The sequence below is a fragment of the Engraulis encrasicolus genome, chromosome 21 (genome assembly GCF_034702125.1).
Source record: "Engraulis encrasicolus isolate BLACKSEA-1 chromosome 21, IST_EnEncr_1.0, whole genome shotgun sequence".
Lineage (NCBI taxonomy): Eukaryota > Metazoa > Chordata > Actinopteri > Clupeiformes > Engraulidae > Engraulis > Engraulis encrasicolus.
In genome coordinates, this window is record NC_085877.1 from 25625275 (window position 1) to 25634657 (window position 9383).

A 9383-nucleotide genomic window follows, 5' to 3' on the forward strand; every position below is an offset into this window, starting at 1 on the left:
AAGACTACATGTAGCACTTTTTGAATTGACTGATGTCCAGCAAGCAGTGTAACATGTTCAACTATCATGTACACTGTCCCAAATTAGATTGACTCAATGTCTCAAAAAAGACTCTTCAACAAGACTTATTCAACAAACTCACTACACAGTGACATTGCCCATCATGATATTTCTCACCCGATAACTTTGTTTGCAACTCATGAATTTTCATCTCCAGTTCTGCTTTTGCCCTCTGTGCATCTGATAAAGAGTCAGTTAGAATCATGCATCCAAACACATGATGGATCTGTCTAATTATTTGATTGATATTGAATTTTGTGAAATTGAGTTTAATGAGATGTTTGTCAAAAACAAACGTTCTTGTAGAGGACTGCATGCAAAAAACAGGATGATCTCCAAAATTCTGTGCTCCTGGACACGGATTTTAAGGACACGAAATCCGTGTCCAGGAGCACAGATTTTGCCAAAATTCCATGCTTCTGGACAAGGAATTGTTTTCCGTGATGGACACACGGAAGTCCTTTCTATACTCCCACAGCACTGTGTTAACTCTATCATGAGAAAATACATACCAAATGCTAATCCTAAACAAAATAATGCTATAGCAATTTAAGTTGTGCCCTGACGAAAACATTCCCTAACGTTAACCTGTAATTAAAGACATATTTTTGAGAAATACCTTTTCCAATTGGTTGATATTTGGGTATCAAATTCATATAATGAATGAAAGAATACTAGCTGTGCACAGACCAAAACAATCCCTAACCCTAACCTGTCAGTAAGAAATGTTTTTTTTTTGAGAGAAAAACTAGATTGCATTTCCTCACAGAAAATGCTGGAGTATGCTTGCCCCTCATGCATCCGCTGCCCGTCATGTATGTTTTGCCCCTCATGCATTTGTTGCCCTTCTTGCATACGCAACACACATACATGCTGCCACACATTTCCCAAAAGACACACCGCCAGAGAACGGCTAAAAACAACACATATTTGCCTATTATTGCGCCCCCTTGTGACTGCTGTGCACCCACATATTTGTCCTTTAAGGACAGGAGAGATCATGTGTACCAAGTTTGGTTGTGATAAGAATAGGCGTTGCCAATATATGAGGCAACTTTGTTTTGACCTCAAATTTGACCTTTAAGGTCAAGTTCCATCTTGGCAACTGAGTGCTTCTGAAAGCCTTAGTCCATGCTTATAACTTCTGGCATGGTTGCAAATTTTTAACAACAAATTGCCATCAAAAGTTTATTTTTAGGGTCTTGGCCCACTGACTATACAGTGTAAAGGGGGTTTATATGGGCCAAAATTTTTTTTACTAATTGTGGCACCCCCGACAGGCCGATTCGGACGAAAATGGGTATGTAGCCTCTGGCTATAGTGAAGACCATGTGTATCCATTTTTGTTGTGATACGACAAGGCGTTGCCGAGATATGAGCTCACTTCCTGTTTGGCGTCTTCACTTCGCCGCCAACTTCAATTGGCTCCGGTTCGAGGATGATTGGATCAATCGTTCTGTAACTTTTAGGGCAAATGTACGGTATCTCAGTCTGAAGATCACCTGGTTAAAATTTCGGGACAATTCGCCAAAAATGGTGGGAGGGACGCCATTTTTAATGATTTTTACAAAATTCAAAATGGCGGGAAAACTATCCTGGCAGAAAAAGACGTCATAGGCACCCTATGGATTCGTCTCAGTCCAAGGATTCTTGAAAATTGGATGTATAGTTCGGAAGTTAGCGTTTTCCTGTTGGTGGCGCTAAAGAATTTGAGGTAACCCCCCCCCCAAAAAATACACCGCTTAAACTAGACAACACTGAAACTGGAAACATAGTGCTGTGCGAGTATAGAGAGAGCACTTCCGTGTGTCCATCACAGAAAACAATTCCATGTCCAGGAGCACGGAATTTTGGCAAAATCCGTGCTCCTGGACACGGATTTGGTGTCCTTAACATCCGTGTCCAGAATCACGGAAACGCTGGAGATCATGTTGCAAAACATGCAAATGAGTGCTCTGGGACCAAATATACTTTAGAAGATGTTAAATCGACGTGATGAATTAACATTGCATTTAAAAAAAAACTGTGTTAAATATGAAATAACAGCTAAGGAAGATCTACAAAAAACATGTCCAAATGAAAAAACAAAATGCCAAATGACATGTCAGTATCCACAAACAGATTTCTTACCTGAGAGGTTTGCCTGCAATTGTTCAATTTCCATCTGTGTGTCTGGTAAGGAAATAGTGATCATCAAATATCCACAAGTGTGCTGCATTTATGAGGATACAGTACATCATGTGCATGTACAGTACATGTACATGTGTGCAGAGCATGTGATGCATAGCTTGGCTGTATTGTGTTTGTTGTTTTACTTTGTTGATATCACATTAACATTTTACTCTGAATACAGGGACAGCAGGTGTCAATGGGTCAAACAGATTGGGGGGGTTAAAGGAGAATTCCTGCAAATTTCAACATGCAGTTGTATTGCTCACGCTACCCTTAACTTGTCAGTACCTACTCATAAACACATCATCTCTACGGTAATGCAACATAAGCTGACACTGCAACAACTCAATGAATTTTGGGATCATAGTTGTACATAAGTCCATTCACACTAATTGGCCACTACAATTACTATGTCTATCATATTGACAACGGTAGCCTTTGTATATTTTCACATAACTGTATTCTGGAGGAAGTTAATTTTAAAAAGTGAGAGAATTTTGGACCATTTTGTTGTCTTCTCAGTTGAATTTCCAGTCGCTCTTGTCTTGTTTGATGGTGTCTCATCTTTTTTAGAAGACTGTGGAATACTGTGGAAGACAGAACAAAAGTGTCCTTAACACAATGTGATTCTGCTTTCACAAGGTCATCATTATGGAGTATGAATTCCCTAATGATTATTTTTATACAGTATATTGTATAAATTGATACATTAGGTACTGTGATCAGTCTAAAAAATACAATATTAGCCACAACCATTTTCAAGCATACCAAATAAACAATAAAAATAAACATATTTCAATTAAAAAAAAATCTATGGTGATTGCCTTTGTAGCTGAAGGAGTGTGCTCGTCATACTCACATATTACTCCGATCAATATCGCACAGAGAAGCAGCAGGAGAAACACCAGCAGCAAGGTGGATCTGCCACAGGTCCCTGAGCCAGTCTTGACCTTTGACCTTGTTATTGGGTCTGATGACCTTGAAATTGACCTTGACCTTGACATTAGTGATGGGTCTTTAGGTTTGGGTTGACCTTGGGGTGCGGAGACCCCTGACTCAGATCCTCCTGTGGTGGAGAATTGACATCCTTAATAGCCTACTGATCACAACACCCGATACGCACACAGATCTTACACAATGCTGAGAAAATCAAGCCAAAATACAAATCTGTATTTAAAGGTACACCGTGTAATATTTTTTGTAGTTTATTTCCCGAATTCATGCCATTCACAAATGTTACCCTTTTCATTAATGTTTACCACCACCACCAAATTCTAAGTATTTATTATGACTGGGAAAATTGCACTTTTCATACATGAAAAGGGGGATCTTCTCCATGGTCTGCCATTTTGAATTTCCAGAAATAGAAATTTTAAGCTGCAAAACGTACTGTGCTTTGGTTATAGGCCTACTAGAAAAACTGTGGAGACCCCACACTCACGTGGCAGAGAAGTTATGTTATTACCTTTTAAAATTACATTACATTACCTTTGTCGAAGCCGCTTCAATTTGGTTTTACTTAAACCCTATCCAGACCGGGCTTTTTTGGCATTCCTGGGACTGGGGGGGGGGCTCTTTTGTGTGTGTGTGTGTGTGTGTGTGTGTGTGTGTGTGTGTGTGTGTGTGTGTGTGTGTGTGTGTGTGTGTGTGTGCGTGCGTGCATGCGTGTGTGTGCGCGTGCGTGCGTGCGTGTGTGTGTTTCTCACTGCAGTGATTAACTTACCAGTGTTCTTGACGATTGAGTAGATGACCTCTTCAGTTTCTGAGGTGTAAACAAAATATCAAATGAATGGCAATGAATATAACAATAACAAAATCTTAATGTATTATTAAAGGCTCTGTAATGACGTACTAGTGCAGTACGGTAGTTAAGTCTTTTCAGTATCCCCCTGGATGAAGTTGTGCATTATGAGGCTACCAATGAAACAGCAACTTTAACCTTGTACTTGTACATTTGTAGTGGCGGGTCTGCCAATATAGAGATGGTCCGCTGTAGAGGTGGCCATCCCAGGTTCAGAAAGTAAAAGCCAGACTCAACATGGTCAAAAAAAAGAGGCCAAGGCATAGTAGGCCAGTTGTCTGCATTGTGAAAATGCCTTGTAATAACCTGTCCAGCTTACCACTACGCCCAGGTGAACAGCAGAAATGTTGTGAGAAATAAAAATACAAGTGTAGGGTAGGGCTGGATTGGTAATCAGGCATACAAGGCATTTTCCCGGTGGGTCGAGTCCTGGTGTGTGGGATATTTTGTCTACTACTACCATCGATTAAATCCAACACACTTGCTTGAATTGAGTTATTCATGATCCATCAATAAAGGCAAAATGTCCAAACAACTCTGTATTATACTGAAATGTCTCCCATGCAATGGACAATGGGGTTAGGTGCCTTGCTGAAGGGCACTTCGTCTATGGATGCGGGTATAGGGGGAGGTAAGGGTGTGATTTGAACCTGCAACCCTCTGATCTTAAGAACAACTCTTAAACCATTTGGCCACAGCTACCCTGTTTTATTGTTTCATAAATCCAGACATGATGTTACGCAAAATTAAATGTATTAGATGGAGATGACATCGCCCACTGCAACCCTATCACCTTTGGAATCAAAATTTAAACCATGTGTGGAATCTGTGCTGAACGAACAGGGGACTACATATTGTAACTGGACTTTTATGTACACAGTAAATTTGCCAGTGTTCATTTTGCAGTGTTAAGGCTTATTAACACTATTGGAGTAATTCCAACACCATAATGGAGTGAGATGCTCTCCAGTGTCAGTGACAAATGAAGTTGTTTAATTGTGTGGAGTTAGAAGTACTCAAGAGAGCCCCCGCCTCCTCGAGGTGATGGAGTTTGTCTGCGCCATTGTATGCTCCCCGAAACTGCTTTACTCTTTATAGTGTTGGCTTAACACTATAAATCTAACACCAGTGTTTAACACTGATCTGGAGCAGGACCAAATAGACACTAGAACAGTGTTCATTTTAACTCTTTAAGTGTTATTTTAACACTATAAAATTTACTGTGTACTCAAGCCAGTTTGTTGGGTTTTTTCTAGTCCACACTGACCTTTTTTCCTTCCCTGCTTCTTTCTGCCTCTCGATGGGTGGAGTTCCAGTTCAGAATAGGTGACGTCATCACACTGTGCCATAGCTGTAAGAGAGGAAATGTGATGATAGGCTGAGGACATATGGAAGTGAAGTGGAAAAAAGTGAAAGCCCACCTGGGGATATCCACCTACCATTGTCATTGTGACACAGCACTCCACAGCACACAATTACCTGTGTGAAGGTGGCACCCATGTTGCAAATATGTACAAGTTGATTCGTTTGTGCATTGTTTGTGTACGATTGTGCAGGCAAAATGAGCGTTTGTGCACAAACCGTCTCTAAGATATTTAACTTTTAAGATTTAAATAACATAAATAAAATAGCAAAAGAAACAAAGTAACATACAAATGGTTTGTGCACAAACATTAATTTTACCCACACACGCATGCACAAACGAAGCACAAACCACTCCAAGCATCTTTACGTAATTTGGATGTTAACGAGTGCTGAGTCAACTACTTCCAAAAAATTAAAAGTTACATTATATAAAAATGGTTTGCGCACAAACATTAATTTTGCCTGCACCATCATGCACAAATGAAGCACAAATGATTCCAACAATTTTCGAGTCATTTGGATGTGGGGTGCTGAGTAACCTAAGGTCAATTACCGCAGAAATACACCTACCGCGACAAGAGCGAGGCGAGCGACAGAAGTAATTGACTTTGTATTGAGTAGCGCGACAAAAGCGATTCTGGAGACTAGAGCGATTTGCGCGACGAGCACAACAGTTTGAAGTTGAAATCCTTTCAACTTTCTATGACGTGGTTCGGTGACAAGCCGCGACAGCCAATGACTGTATAGAGGTCAGTGACCACAGCCAATGGGAATGCTTGAATGCTTTGCCTTCTGCCTGTACGGACATACTCTAGTCTCTTCAATTGCTCGTATCGCTTGCTACTGCACTCTGTCGTTTGAATCGCATCGCGCCTGGTCTATTTGTGCGGTTAAGGTCACAAAGTTATATCTTAAAGACGGTTTGTGCACAAACGCTCATTTTGCCTGCACAATCGTGCACAAACAATCCATTTTAATCCATATTTTCAACATATGGAGTGCCAACTTCACACAGGTCACACAGAATTGCTTTATGCCTCACCCGTGCAAGGGAGCAGTGCGGCGGGATGTTACCATGCTTAGAGTACCTCAGTCAAGGAAGAGGATGGGGGTGAACACTGGTAAATTAGCCTACTCCCCTAACCAACCTAGCGGGTCAGGAGTCGAACCGACAACCTTTTGGATAGTCTGACGCCTTAACCGCTTACCCATTACTGCCCATGACCTATAACCTATAACTACCCATGACTGACATCGGGTGCAAGTCAAACCATTATCTCCGTTCCTTTCCTGTGGCTTCTGTCCTCTTGCCAGAACAGTTTGATGTTTTTTTTCTAGTCCACACTGACCTTTTTTCCTTTCCTGCTTCATTCTGCCACTTGATTGGTTGAGTTCCAGTTCAGAATAGGTGACGTCATCACACTGTGCCATAGCTGTAAGAGAGGAAATGTAATGACAGGTTTAGGACATATGGGTGTATGAAAAATGCTCTGGAACTCCGGAAATGAACAGCTAAAAATATTACACAGTGCATCTTTAACCCGATTTCGCCCCTTCCCCTGCAGAGAAAAAACTGCAAGTTTCCCCATTGTCAGGAAATGCAGAGCAACATTTGGGGAGATTACCAATTACAAATGACAAATGAAAGTAATGCAAATTTCTATTTAAAGAACAATTTACATGCAAGTGTAGATTTAAGGCAAAACTCACCTGGGTACCCTCTGAGCTTTCCCCCCCAGTTGGGTGGATTAACGTAAGACTCTTGGTAATGTTTTAATTGTTCTATGAGTCGGTCAGTAGGTCAGTTCACAGGCAAGCCCCTCTGCTCCAAAAAACGACGGTCTATGTACAGTACTAATCCAGCTGTTCGGACTCCATGAACAGTGACAAGTGCAGTACAGTACCACACAGTTCACATCACACTGTTACCACGAGGACTTCCCCTCTTCACGTCGTTCTTGAGAAGAAAGACGGATAACCTTATCTTCCCCACTTCCCGTTTAGATTTGTTTAGACTTAAACAGATGACTGTTACGACACAACCTTCAATTCAACGCACGCACATGCGTGCACACACGCACGCACACACACACACACACACACACACACACACACACACACACACACACACACACACACACACACACACACACACACACACACACACACACACAGGAGTGATAGGGTGGTGCATGTGTGAGAGGCTTTGAAATAGTGTAAAGTGATATGGTGTTCAGTTCACAATGTCACAATTATTGGTTCAAAATGCCCACAAGCAAACACTTCTGTTTTCAATGAAAGCTACGTATCTTGCAACAGGTAGTGGGTTTCAGACCAGGCTTACAAAACAAACCACAGCGTCAAACCAGCCACAGCTGAGGGCAACAGGATTGCATTGCACATGCCCTATACATCTCCAGCAGTTTCATATATCATGAAGGCCTCTACTGTCATCAATGCATCTTTGAGGAAAACAGCGATGCTATTTGGTGTTGCGATGTAATGGTTGCATCACATCCAGATGGATCATGACCTTCAGAGTCAGGCCCCAGACAGACAAAACTGGTGCCTACAGGTCCACGAAAAAACCAACCAGTTTGGTTTCTTCTTCTTCTTTTTTCTTGCTCTTTCATGCCTCTATTTGAGAAGACAGTCAAGAGAGGTACAGGAAGTGAGTGGGGAGAGAGAGATAGGGAAGGGCCAGCAAAGGACCCGAGCCACCAGCGGAACAGCCCAGTGCCCTGCTGTTAGAGCAACGGTAAGGCCAACCATTTTGATTTCTGATGTTCTAATAGCTGGTGGCAGGGGTGTCTGCAACATAGTGTGGAGTGAGACTGAGTACCAGGGCTGTTCTTTTTTCACATTATAATCAGGGCTGGGCAACGTTAACGCGTTAACGGTGCGTTAACTATTGAGGTCAATATCGCCCGACAATTTTGTTAACGCTATAACGCAGCAGGGTTTTTTTCGTGGTTTTTTGTTGTTGTGCCTTTTATGACCGTCGTTCGTGGCTTTTATTTTGAAAGCGTCAGCGCGCTTGTTGCTGCTTCCAGTGACTGCTGACAGAGAGGAAGAATGTCTAGAAAAGTAGTCAAAACAAAACAGGCATAGCCTACAGAAGGACGTCAACTTCTGAATGGACATTTTCGGTACACAGTTCTGGTCCTCCTTGCGCAACTCTCGAGCAGCATGTGGCTCGCCTTTGCAGCTCGCAAGGTTAGTCTATTGTACGATCAGCATGAAAAGGGTACTGTTGTGCTGGCTGTCTATCAGCTGTCAATAACGCCACGCGGACTTACTAAAGCCCTGATCAAAAAGCGAACCGCGTGATATTACATTCCTCACGCAACGTTTTGGTATCTACATGGCGCTGCGCATGCATAGTAGGCTGTATCAACATGGTAGGCTATGATTTCGCGACATCAGCAACTTCGTCAGCATTTAAGACAGTGTTAGTCATGCGTCAACGTTATTGTTTTGAAAAATGTAATTGCGGTCAATGCCAACAGACAGTCAATTAGTTTCTAGTCGCTGAAACACCTTAAAAATAGCGACAGATAAGAGAGAAGGTGGGAGTCTTTGACAGTGAGAGAAGGCGGGACATACAGTATATCACGAAAGTGAATACACCCCTCACAGTTTTGCTGATTTTTGAGTATATCTTTTCATAGGAAAGCATTACAGAAATGTAACTTTGACACAATGATTAGTGACCTTTTAACAACATATTTAACCGCTTAAATTTCTTGTTCACTCAGAAAAAAACAAAATACAGCCATTAATGTTTGAACATGTACTCACAAAAGTGAGTACACCCCAGATTAAAATCCGGTAGAGAAGGGGCTATGTTGGCTCGAATCGTCTCGAAATGAAAAGGGATGACAAGGGAGGTCATCAGTGTGCGTTTCAACCTTTCTTTGCATTGAACTTTAAAATTTTGAGTCTGCATCTGGCTTAAATAGATTGGTGTGAGATTTGAATGCAA

The 9383-nt window shown here is 41.7% G+C and overlaps 2 long non-coding RNA genes across 2 annotated transcripts; both read right to left on the reverse strand.

The window, feature by feature from the left end:
• Positions 1–177: 177 nt before the first annotated feature.
• On the reverse strand, positions 178–3289 carry LOC134437857 (uncharacterized). Its single transcript, XR_010032495.1, has 4 exons — positions 3092–3289; positions 2736–2819; positions 2191–2232; positions 178–240 (listed from the first exon to the last, which is right to left on the reverse strand). It is a non-coding gene; the product is annotated as an uncharacterized LOC134437857 (long non-coding RNA).
• A 2017-nt stretch (positions 3290–5306) lies between these two features.
• LOC134437268 (uncharacterized) lies at positions 5307–7335 on the reverse strand. The gene is made up of 3 exons (XR_010032376.1): positions 7109–7335; positions 6748–6831; positions 5307–5384 (listed from the first exon to the last, which is right to left on the reverse strand). It is a non-coding gene; the product is annotated as an uncharacterized LOC134437268 (long non-coding RNA).
• Between the last annotated feature and the right edge of the window lie 2048 nt (positions 7336–9383).